The sequence below is a fragment of the Arachis ipaensis genome, chromosome B04 (assembly GCF_000816755.2).
Source record: "Arachis ipaensis cultivar K30076 chromosome B04, Araip1.1, whole genome shotgun sequence".
In the NCBI taxonomy this organism is placed as follows: Eukaryota; Viridiplantae; Streptophyta; class Magnoliopsida; order Fabales; family Fabaceae; genus Arachis; species Arachis ipaensis.
The window spans coordinates 83,423,575-83,433,644 of record NC_029788.2 but is presented as its reverse complement, the minus strand read 5'-3'; the positions used below and the strand labels follow the sequence as shown (position 1 = coordinate 83,433,644).

The 10,070-nt window shown below is 37.9% G+C and overlaps 1 long non-coding RNA gene across 1 annotated transcript in view; it reads left to right on the top strand.

The window, feature by feature from the left end:
- Positions 1 to 4,674, top strand: part of LOC110270690 — a 5,531-nt gene extending 857 nt beyond the window's left edge. The window contains exon 3 of the long non-coding RNA XR_002360332.1: positions 4,573 to 4,674. This is a non-coding gene — a long non-coding RNA (uncharacterized LOC110270690). The remainder of the gene's footprint in view (positions 1 to 4,572) is intronic.

The window sequence follows — 10,070 nt, the reverse complement described above, 5'->3', positions numbered from 1 at the left end:
ATCAAGCTCCAGAGTCGACCTGCAAAGCTAAGACCGGCCAGAGTATACATAACTAGACAATATATACAATCTAGACACAAAAAGTAAAGGCCCAAAACACAGTTCTTCGCTTCAGCTGCGAGTCTCCAGATTGCTCAGTGAGGTACCTCTCGACCTGCATATGAAAAACAACAAAATATGTATGGAATGAGAACTGTGAGTTCTCAGCATGGTAAAGGTACCCACATAGATAATATATAAGGTCCTGGAAAAGCCAGAGGTATTCCTAGAACTTCGACAACTCAGATCAAACTTCTACACTAAACCAGAAACTTCGATAATCTATCTAGGAATTCTAATTATAATCTAACTATTCACTTTCCATTTCCTTCACATCTCCTAACCACCATATATAGAACAACCTTCATCACACCTCCACCATATGAGGGATCTCTCAGAAACAAACACAGGCAAAATAGATAAGGAAAACACAAGTATAGATAGTAGTTATAGCAAATAAGTCAGATAGCAGTTAATACAACAAAGCAATTAGGTAAACCAAAATAATTACAAACTCAAAAAAAGTATCCAAATGCACATGATGCATGCTTGTTCTACTGGCCATGAGCTCACATGTCGGTTATTTTGCCAGAACCCGACACACTCGGTAGCTAACCCAGATATCGTCTCTCTGACATGCTTCCATACTCTTGGTATATATTGTCGGTCACACTCTTAGGATATAGTGCCCGCCACACTCTTGGGATATAGTGCCCGCCGCATTTTCCGGGATAAAGTGTTCCTACACTCTTGGGATAAGTGCCCGTCACACTCATGGGATATAGTGCCCGACACACTTCCCAGGGTAAAGTGCCCCCACACTCTTGGGATATAGTGCCCGCCACACTCCTGGGCTATAGTGTCTGACACACTTTACAAACAGAGAGAATATGATGCATACAAAGTGGAACAAATTATACGCAACCAATATGCTCATCACACTCATCTTTAGCATACTCAAGATCAATCGTATTCAAGATCAGAAACAAAATTACAACTCCATATACTTATCCAATCACAATTCCACACCACATTAATTCAATTATTCACTCCTCAATTTCCTTCAATATCAATTTAGCTCTATCAATGTCTTCGCGCCCTTTCCAAGGCCTACAAACTAACTATTGGACCTTAAACAGGGGTTACGGGAGTTTACAAGCTTATCCAGAAGGTCAAACAGTTAAAAAATAGGATTTTAGTGAAAAGCAGGGCATCGTGCATACGCATCATATTGTGCGTACGGATCAAAAAGGGAATCTAGCACTGATGTTACCGGACCAAAAGCTTGCCGAAAACTCAAACAATCCCCGGCAACGGCGCCAAAAACTTGGTGCACGAAATTGTGATCTCCAGGCTCGAACAAATCCTGGTAATGGCTCCAAAGCTTGGTGCTCTTTTTTTTGAAAATATTTTTGAAAGATTTTTGAAAAGAAAACAAAAAGAAAATTACCTAATCTGAGCAACAAGATGAACCGTCAGTTGTCCAAATTCAAACAATCCCCGGCAACGGCGCCAAAAACTTGGTGCTGTTGCCGGATCAAAAAGGGAATCTGGCACTGATGTTACCGGACCAAAAGCTTGCCGAAAACTCAAACAATCCCCGGCAACGGCGCCAAAAACATTTCAGCCAAAAAATATCTGAAATCACAGAAAAGCACACAAACTCATAGTAAAGTCCAAAAATGTGAATTTAACATAAAAACTAATGAAAACATCCCTAAAAGTAACTAGATCCTACTAAAAACATACTAAAAACAATGTCAAAAAGCGTATAAATTATCCGCTCATCAAGGGCCAAGTTACAGCACGTCAAAGTTGGTTAAAAATTGTGTTTATACCAAAATCTCAAAACCTCAGGTTTTCCAAACTTTCCAATCCAAAACCAACCAAGTCATAACCAAATCCATACCAAGCATTCTCGTAATTCCCCAAATACCAATTCTACTACTTATCAATTATTTAGTCACCTAAAGTACTGCTACTCCATTATCAATTCAGCATCATATTCATAATATATAGATAGATACATACATACAACAATGACATCAAATCTAACCATTTTGCCATCAAATTCAGCATCATACTTATTTCATACATACATATATATTAATTCCATTAAATCCAACCATTCAAATATTCAAGCCTATCCTAAGACAACTAACCTAAGTTTTCACGCAACATTATAGATTAACTACGAGAAACCAAAATCATACCTTGCCCGATTTCTCTCCAAGTTTGGAACACCTCAAAACTCTCATTTCCTCAGGTTTCCGAATCTCCAATTCCTCACTAAATGAATTCCCAGCTTCCAAGGCTTAATTCAAGCATCCAACATCCACCAATTTGATTCCAACTCACACAATTCAATCTATTACCATACAATTTCACTATAATCAATATAGGGTTTTATAATTTCAATAATTTACAAGGATTCAAAAGTTTCTTACCTTACCCACTCAAAATTGGGATGAAACCTACTTATAATCCACGATAAAGTACCTCTAAACAATCAAATCATAATAATTCAACATCTCCAAAACCAAAAACGCAAAATTAAAGGAAAGGGAGAACTAGGCATGAATTTTGAGATGCCTTACCAAATCAATCAGATAGGATTGAAGATCTTGATGAGATGAACGCATGGCTGTAAATGGTGCAGCGATCGGAGCTACAGATTGAAAGTTATGGAAGATTGAAGATGGAAGATAATTGGGGTTAGGTTTTGTTCTTCCTTTCACCAAGTTCAGCGTGATCTTATGAATTGAAGGGGGAGAGAAGGCTGAATGGAGCTTATATACATGGGTTGAGTGTGTGGGCTTGGGCCTACTTGGGCTCGATTCATTCGATTTAGCCCGTTGGCCCAACTTTGGGCCAAAATCTTTAAAATTAGTGCTGAAATTTGTATTTTAAATATTTTTATTCTTCTAACTTATCAAATTTAATTTCCTAATTTCTTTGAATAATGATTAATTTATTGGTTAATTATTTATTAATTACCCGAAATTTACATCCTACCCACCTAATTAGGAATTTTGTCCCCAAAATTTTGATTACTAAAGAAAATAGATGGAAGCACTCTTCTTGGCCTCAATTCCTAGTTCGGTTCCAAGTTTGATACTACGTCCGACATTTCCAGTCCTAAACCCTCAACTTTGTCATGCGACATGAACGAATCAAGGTTCCAGATTTAAACAAAACAAATTCAAATTACGTGTCCAACATGATAATTACCTCGACCCTGTTGCGACCGACCGTGGCTCTCCCACGTGGACAACCCCTGGACATGTGCCCCGGTAAGCCACATCGATAGCATAGACCTAACCTAAACCTGCGCAACTCATCTAAAGCAGTCTCATCATGGCCTTCCAACATCAACGCCCACTTCATGGAGCAATCTTCCGCGAGCTAGCTCTTGTTAACCAACTTAGTAAAACTCCTTATCCTTTGTGGATGTACATGATTGAATATCTCCCTCCTGAGTCTCCTCTCGTACCGGGCACAAATCCATTCTTCGTAATTAGCTGAATTTTCTTGACAAGTCTTTGAGAAATGGCACAAGTTGTTAAATTTCTGGGTATACTCAACAACAGACATATCTTCCTACTTCAGTTGCATTAGCTCCAACTCCTTTGCGGTACAAATTGCTTGCAAGAAATATTTCTCGTAAAACTCCATCTTAAACTTATTTCAAGAAATATCAGTTACTTCCACTTGTAAGGTACAACACACCTCTTGCCACCAGTGTTGAGCATCCTCCTTAACATATGGGTTACTATCACCACAGACTATACTTCGAAAATACACTGAATTTGTAAAAATTTCTCCATGTCTTGAAACTACCCATCAACCTCCAAAGCATTGACATTTTCATTAAACTGAGGTGGACCAATCTTAAGGAAGTCGGCAAGGGTCACGGACCTATAGTTTAAATAAGTTTATAGTTTAAATGATAACTTATTCTTCATTCAAATGTGTTTATAGTTTAAATGATTTAATATAGTTATTGTTCACTTTTTTCTATTTGGATGAGCAATTTTTTTGCATACTTAATACAATAAAAATATTAAAATATTCTTGCTTTTGGGATGTTGTCTACTCTGCTATTTACTTCAAACTTTGTTCATTCAATAGAATGACCTTCAAATACCTTTTCACATTAGATCTTTCTTTGTGGTACAAAGTTTATGGAGATCCTCCTCAAAATCTCTTCTTACTATGATACACTCTAAATCTAACAACAATATAAGAAAACGGGTAAAAAGAATTCATACCCTTTTCTTTTTTTTCCACCTTTCTTATGTATGTGTCTTATTATGCTATCTAAGTTGTGTGTTTTTATAGTTGGCATTTGTATCTTGATACTATTCTCCAAGAGTTCATTTATTTTACATATATTAGAGTTTTGTTAAGCTTAGATTTAAATATTTGATCATTCGTCCAGTATATCAAGTAACTTTTGCAAATAAGTTGTGCTTATCTTTTATGATAGAGTTCTTATCTTATCATAATTTGATCTATTGTCATGTTTTGAAGTTGTTAAATATTTTAAATCCTATTGTTCTTGACATTTATGTTTGTGCATTGGGGGATTGGTATTGAAATTATGTATTATCATACAAATTGCCTAAAAGCTAGGTATTGCCATTATGAAAATAAATTTGTTAGGTACTTGATGTGTGAGCATCTTTCTTACCTTTTCCTAATGAATTTGCATTTAATTTGTTAAGTTTTATCAAGAATTAATTATCTTTTAGCCACTATGGATGCTACTTTGAGTCTTGTGTATTTCTGTTTATTTTAGGTAGAATTCGGATGGATTTGATGGAGTTTCTGCAGAGAAAGAGAAGAAACCAAGGAGCTGACCACGGAGGAGCGACATGAGCGCGTACCTGACGCGTACATGTGAAAAGCGAATTGGCTCAGCGACGCGTGCGTGTACCTGACGCGTACGCGTGACGCGCGAAAAATACCATCGACGCGTTCGCATGACTGATGTGTACGCGTGACATGCGCGGCATGCAGAATTCGCAGAAAACACTGGGGGCGATTTTAGGCCAAGTTTCGACCCAGTTTTCGGCCCAGAAACTCAGACTAGAGCCAGGAGATAGCAGAGACTCAAGGGGGATTCACACAAGAATGATTATGCCCACTCCAAGTTAGGTTAGACCCTACGAAGCAAGTGGTCCCCATCCATCAATTGAAGACATGCTGATTGCTTTAATTAATTTTGATTTAAACTTTATTTTTAATTCAAAAATAGGAAAAGATATTATTTTAGTTTTAGAAGATAGATTTTAAATTAATTAGGATTAGATATAAAAGGGGATTCCAATAGGGAGATTCCAACACAATATTATTCCATTCCAATTCACAATTCACAGTTTACCACAATCCTTATTTTCTCTCTGAACCATGAGCAACTAAACCTCCATTGTTAAGGTTAGGAGCTCTATCTATTATATGGATTGATAATATTATTTTCTATTTTAATTCATGTCTTGATTTATATTTAAGAATTGTTTTTGTTCTTTATTTTATGAATTTGGGTGGAACGGAAGTATGACCATCTTTCTAATTGAGTTCTTGTATAACTTGGAAAAGCTCTTTAGTTGAACAACAGCTTGAAAACAATTTCTCCTCAATTCTAATTATCTGGACTTAATGGGATATGTGACATATAATCCTCTTATATTTAGGTAATTAGGAGTTTTGTGGCATAATAAACTAGAATTAAGCTTCACCTTCTAATTGGAATTAATTGACCAAGGAATTGGTGGTTGATGAATTTTAGAGGAGACTAGAAAGGTCTAAGGAATTAGAGTCTAGTCACATATAGTCTGCCATGAATTAAATCTTGCATGATTAAAATAGTTAATAAGAAAAGTCAATCCCGAAAATAGATATCTCTGAAGCCTTAACTGTTTCTCCATACATATTTCACAACTTGCTTACTGCTTGCTTTATTAAATTTCTAAATTATTGTTTAATGCTTTTGAATACCAAAACACTCTTTTCTGTTTGTCTAATTAAGTAAATTAATCAACCATTGTTGCTTAGTCCTTCAATCCTCGTGGGATCGACCCTCACTCACCTGAGGTATTACTTGGTATGACCCGGTGCACTTGCCGGTTAGTTTGTGGTTATAAATTCTGCACCAAGTTTTTGGCGCCATTGCCGGGGATTGATAGTGATTAACAACTATTAGTTGTTTCATTGCTTAGATTAGGCATTTTAGTTTTAATTTTTTTATTTTATTTTTGCTTAGTATTTTCGAAAAATTTTTTTATGTCGCACTAATATTTTTCCTTAATTTCTGAAATTAAGTTTGGTGTCGCTTAGTTAATTTTATTTTAATTTTCTTTTTTATTTTCCCTGTTAATTTTCGAAAATTTTTGTCTAATTTCTGTTTGCAATTTTTGAAATTTATTCATTTATTTAGTATTTCTATTTTATTATTTTACACAGGTTACCTCTCAGGGACTTCTCTGCACTCTGACGTAGAGAATCCCATCTTTTGTTATTTTTTGTCTGTTTATGTGCAGGAATAGAAACAAGGAACCTCTGTTAGACTTTGATCCAGAACCTGAAAGGACATGTAGGCGACGTTTACAACAAGCAAGACTTTGCAAGGCTGCAGAATCAACCATGGATCACAATAATGCTGTTAATGCCAATGTGGCAAATCCGAATGAGAACGAAGAACAAAGGAGAGTGCTAGGCTCTTACTCTACTCCTACTGCAGATCTTTATGAAAAAAGTATTGTGGTGCCTCCTATAGCTGTGAACAACTTTGAGTTGAAGCCACAATTGGTCACCCTGGTGCAACAAAACTGCCAGTATCATGGTCTTTCCCACGAAGACCCAAATCAATTTATTTCTGACTTTCTACAGATTTGTGATACTGTGAAGACAAATGGAGTGAACCCAGAGGTGTACAAACTCATGCTCTTCCCGTTTGCTCTGAGGGATGGAGCAAAGCTATGGCTAGATTCCCAACTCAAGGAGAGTTTGAATACTTGGGACAAGGTTGTTATTGAGTTTCTTACTAAATTTTTCCCACTAAAGAAGCTGACTAAGCTTAGGGTGGAAGTTCATACCTTCAGGCAGAGGGATGATGAAACTCTTTATGAAGCTTGAGAGAGGTACAAGCTACTGATTTGGCAATGCCCTCTGGACATGTTCTCCAAATGGACCCAACTAGATATCTTTTATGAAGGCTTGGGTGAAATGTCCAAGATGTGCTTAGATAATTCTGCAGGTGGTTCATTACACAAGAAGAAGACACCAGAGGAGACTATTGAGCTGATTGAATTGGTTGCTAGCAACCAATATTTATACTCATCTAACAGGAATCCTGTAAACTCTGAGGCTCCTCAGAAGAAGGGAGTTATGGAAGTAGAAGCTCTTAATGCTCTTCTTACTCAGAATAAGCTTATGTCTCAGCAAATAAGTCTGCTTACTCAATAGATGGGTGGAATGCAAGTCTCAGCTATCAATACCCAGTACTCACCTCAAGAGGGCTCTTATGACATGACAAGTAATTTTGTGCAAAATGATAATTATGATTATGCTCAATCTCCTTCTGAATAGGTCAATTACATGGGGAGTGGTCCTAGAAATCCCAACAATGACCCATATTCCAAGACATACAATCAGGGATGGAGAAATCACCCAAATTTTGGGTGGAGGGACCAACCTCAGAGACCTCAGAATTTCAACAATAACTCCCAGGGCGGTTTCCAACAGAACAATTACAATAACTGCCAATTTCAGTCTCAGCAGCAACAACCACCTCAGCAGGCAAACTCTAAATCCCAAGAAGATTCTAATTGGGAGATGATGAGGAGTTTTATGCAGGAAACCAGAGCCTCCATTAAAAATTTAGAGGTGCAAATGGGCCAACTGAGCAAGCAAATACCTGAGAGGTCTGCAAGTACATTTCCAAGTGATACAGTGGTGAACCCAAGAGAAGATTGCAAGGTTATTCAATTGAGAAATGGTAAAATAGCTGGCTCTGAGACAAGGGCCAATGAAGAGCTAGTTGAAAAGAAAGCTCCAGAGGAGAAGAAGGAAGAAGTGGAGCACGCCCCTCCAAAGCGTGCAGACAACCCATTCCCTGACTCTCTTGACACGTATCCTACATTACCAAAGGCTCCTGAATACAAGCCAAAAATGTCATATCCTCAGAGGCTTCAGAAGGCTTCCAAAGAAAAGCAGTTCTCTAAATTTTTAGATGTCTTCAAGAAGCTACAGATCAACATTCCTTTTGTAGAGGCTCTTGAGCAAATGCCCCTTTATGCTAAATTTATGAAAGAATTGTTGACTAATAAGAGGAATTGGAAGGAGCAAGAAACTGTGGTGTTGACCAAGGAATACAGTGCTATTATTTAACATAAACTTCCTGAGAAAATGCAAGACCCAAGGAGCTTTGTGATTCCTTGCACCATTGGAGATGTCACCATTCAGAGAGCTTTATGTGATATTGGAGCTAGCATCAACCTCATGCCACTTTCAGTGATGAAAAAGCTTCAAATTGAGGAGGTAAAACCCACTCGTATTTCTCTTCAACTTGCTGATCTTTCTATTAAATTACCTGTGGGTGTTGTTGAGGATTTACTTGTGAAAGTAGGACCCTTTATTTTTCCTGCTGGTTTTGTTATATTAGACATGGAAAAGGATGTAAAATCCTCTATTATTCTTGGTAGACCCTTTTTAGCTACAGGTAGAGCTCTGATTGATGTGCAAAATGGTGAATTAACCCTAAGGGTCAATGAAGAACAGGTGGTCCTTAATGTTTTTGAAGCTCTCAAGCACCCTAATGATTCTGAAGGGTGTGTAAAAATTGATGTTGTTGAACCACTTGTTCAAGAAGTACTGGAAGTTGAGGTACTTGATGACATTCTGAATCCTATTTCTAAGTATGAATTAGTTGAAGTTGATGATTCACCACCCCAGAAGGCACTAGTTCACACGCCTAAAGCAGAGGAGGAAGCTCCCAAGCTTGAGCTCAAACCTTTACCTCCTTCTCTGAAATATGTATTCTTGGGTGAAAATGATTTCTATCCAATGATTATTAGCTCTTCCTTGAAGTCTGAAGAGGAAGAGGCGCTAATTTCAGTGCTCAGGAGCCATAAAACAGCTCTTGGGTGGACCATTAGTGACTTGAAGAGGATTAGTCCAACCAAGTGCATGCATAAGATCCTCCTTGAAGATGATGCTAAACCAGTTGTGCAACCACAAAGGAGACTCAATCCAACTATGAAAGATGTGGTCCTGATGAGCGGATAATTTATACGCTTTTTGACATTGTTTTTAGTATGTTTTTAGTAGGATCTAGTTACTTTTAGGGATGTTTTCATTAGTTTTTATGTTAAATTCACATTTCTGGACTTTACTATGAGATTGTATGTTTTTCTGTGATTTCAGGTATTTTCTGGCTGAAATTGAGGGACTTGAGCAGAAATCAGATTCAGAGGTTGAGAAGGACTGCTGATGCTGTTGGATTCTGACCTCCCTGCACTCAAAGTGGATTTTCTGGAGCTACAGAACTCGAAATGGCGCGATTCCAATTGCGTTGGAAAGTAGACATCCAGGACTTTCCAGAAATATATAATAGTCCATACTTTGGCCAAGAATAGACGACGTAAACTGGCGTTCAACGCCAGCCTTCTGCCCAAATTTGGCGTCCAGCGCCAGATAAGGATCCAAAACCAGAGTTGAACGCCCAAACTGGCACAGAAACTGGCGTTCAACTCCACAAATGACCTCTGCACGTGCAAAACTCAGGCTCAGCCCAAACACACACCAAGTGGGCCCAGGAAGTGGATTTATACATCAATTACTTACTCATGTAAACCCTAGCAGGGACGTGCACGCGTACCATGCGCGCACGCGTCGATGAGGGCACATGACCTCACTAATGCAACACGTGCCTGGCGATTTGAGAGGATTTCTGAACCCATTTTTGGCGCCAAATTGCTAAGGGAAAGGAATAAAAGGATGAAGGATTAAGGGGAAGGCATCATCATCAT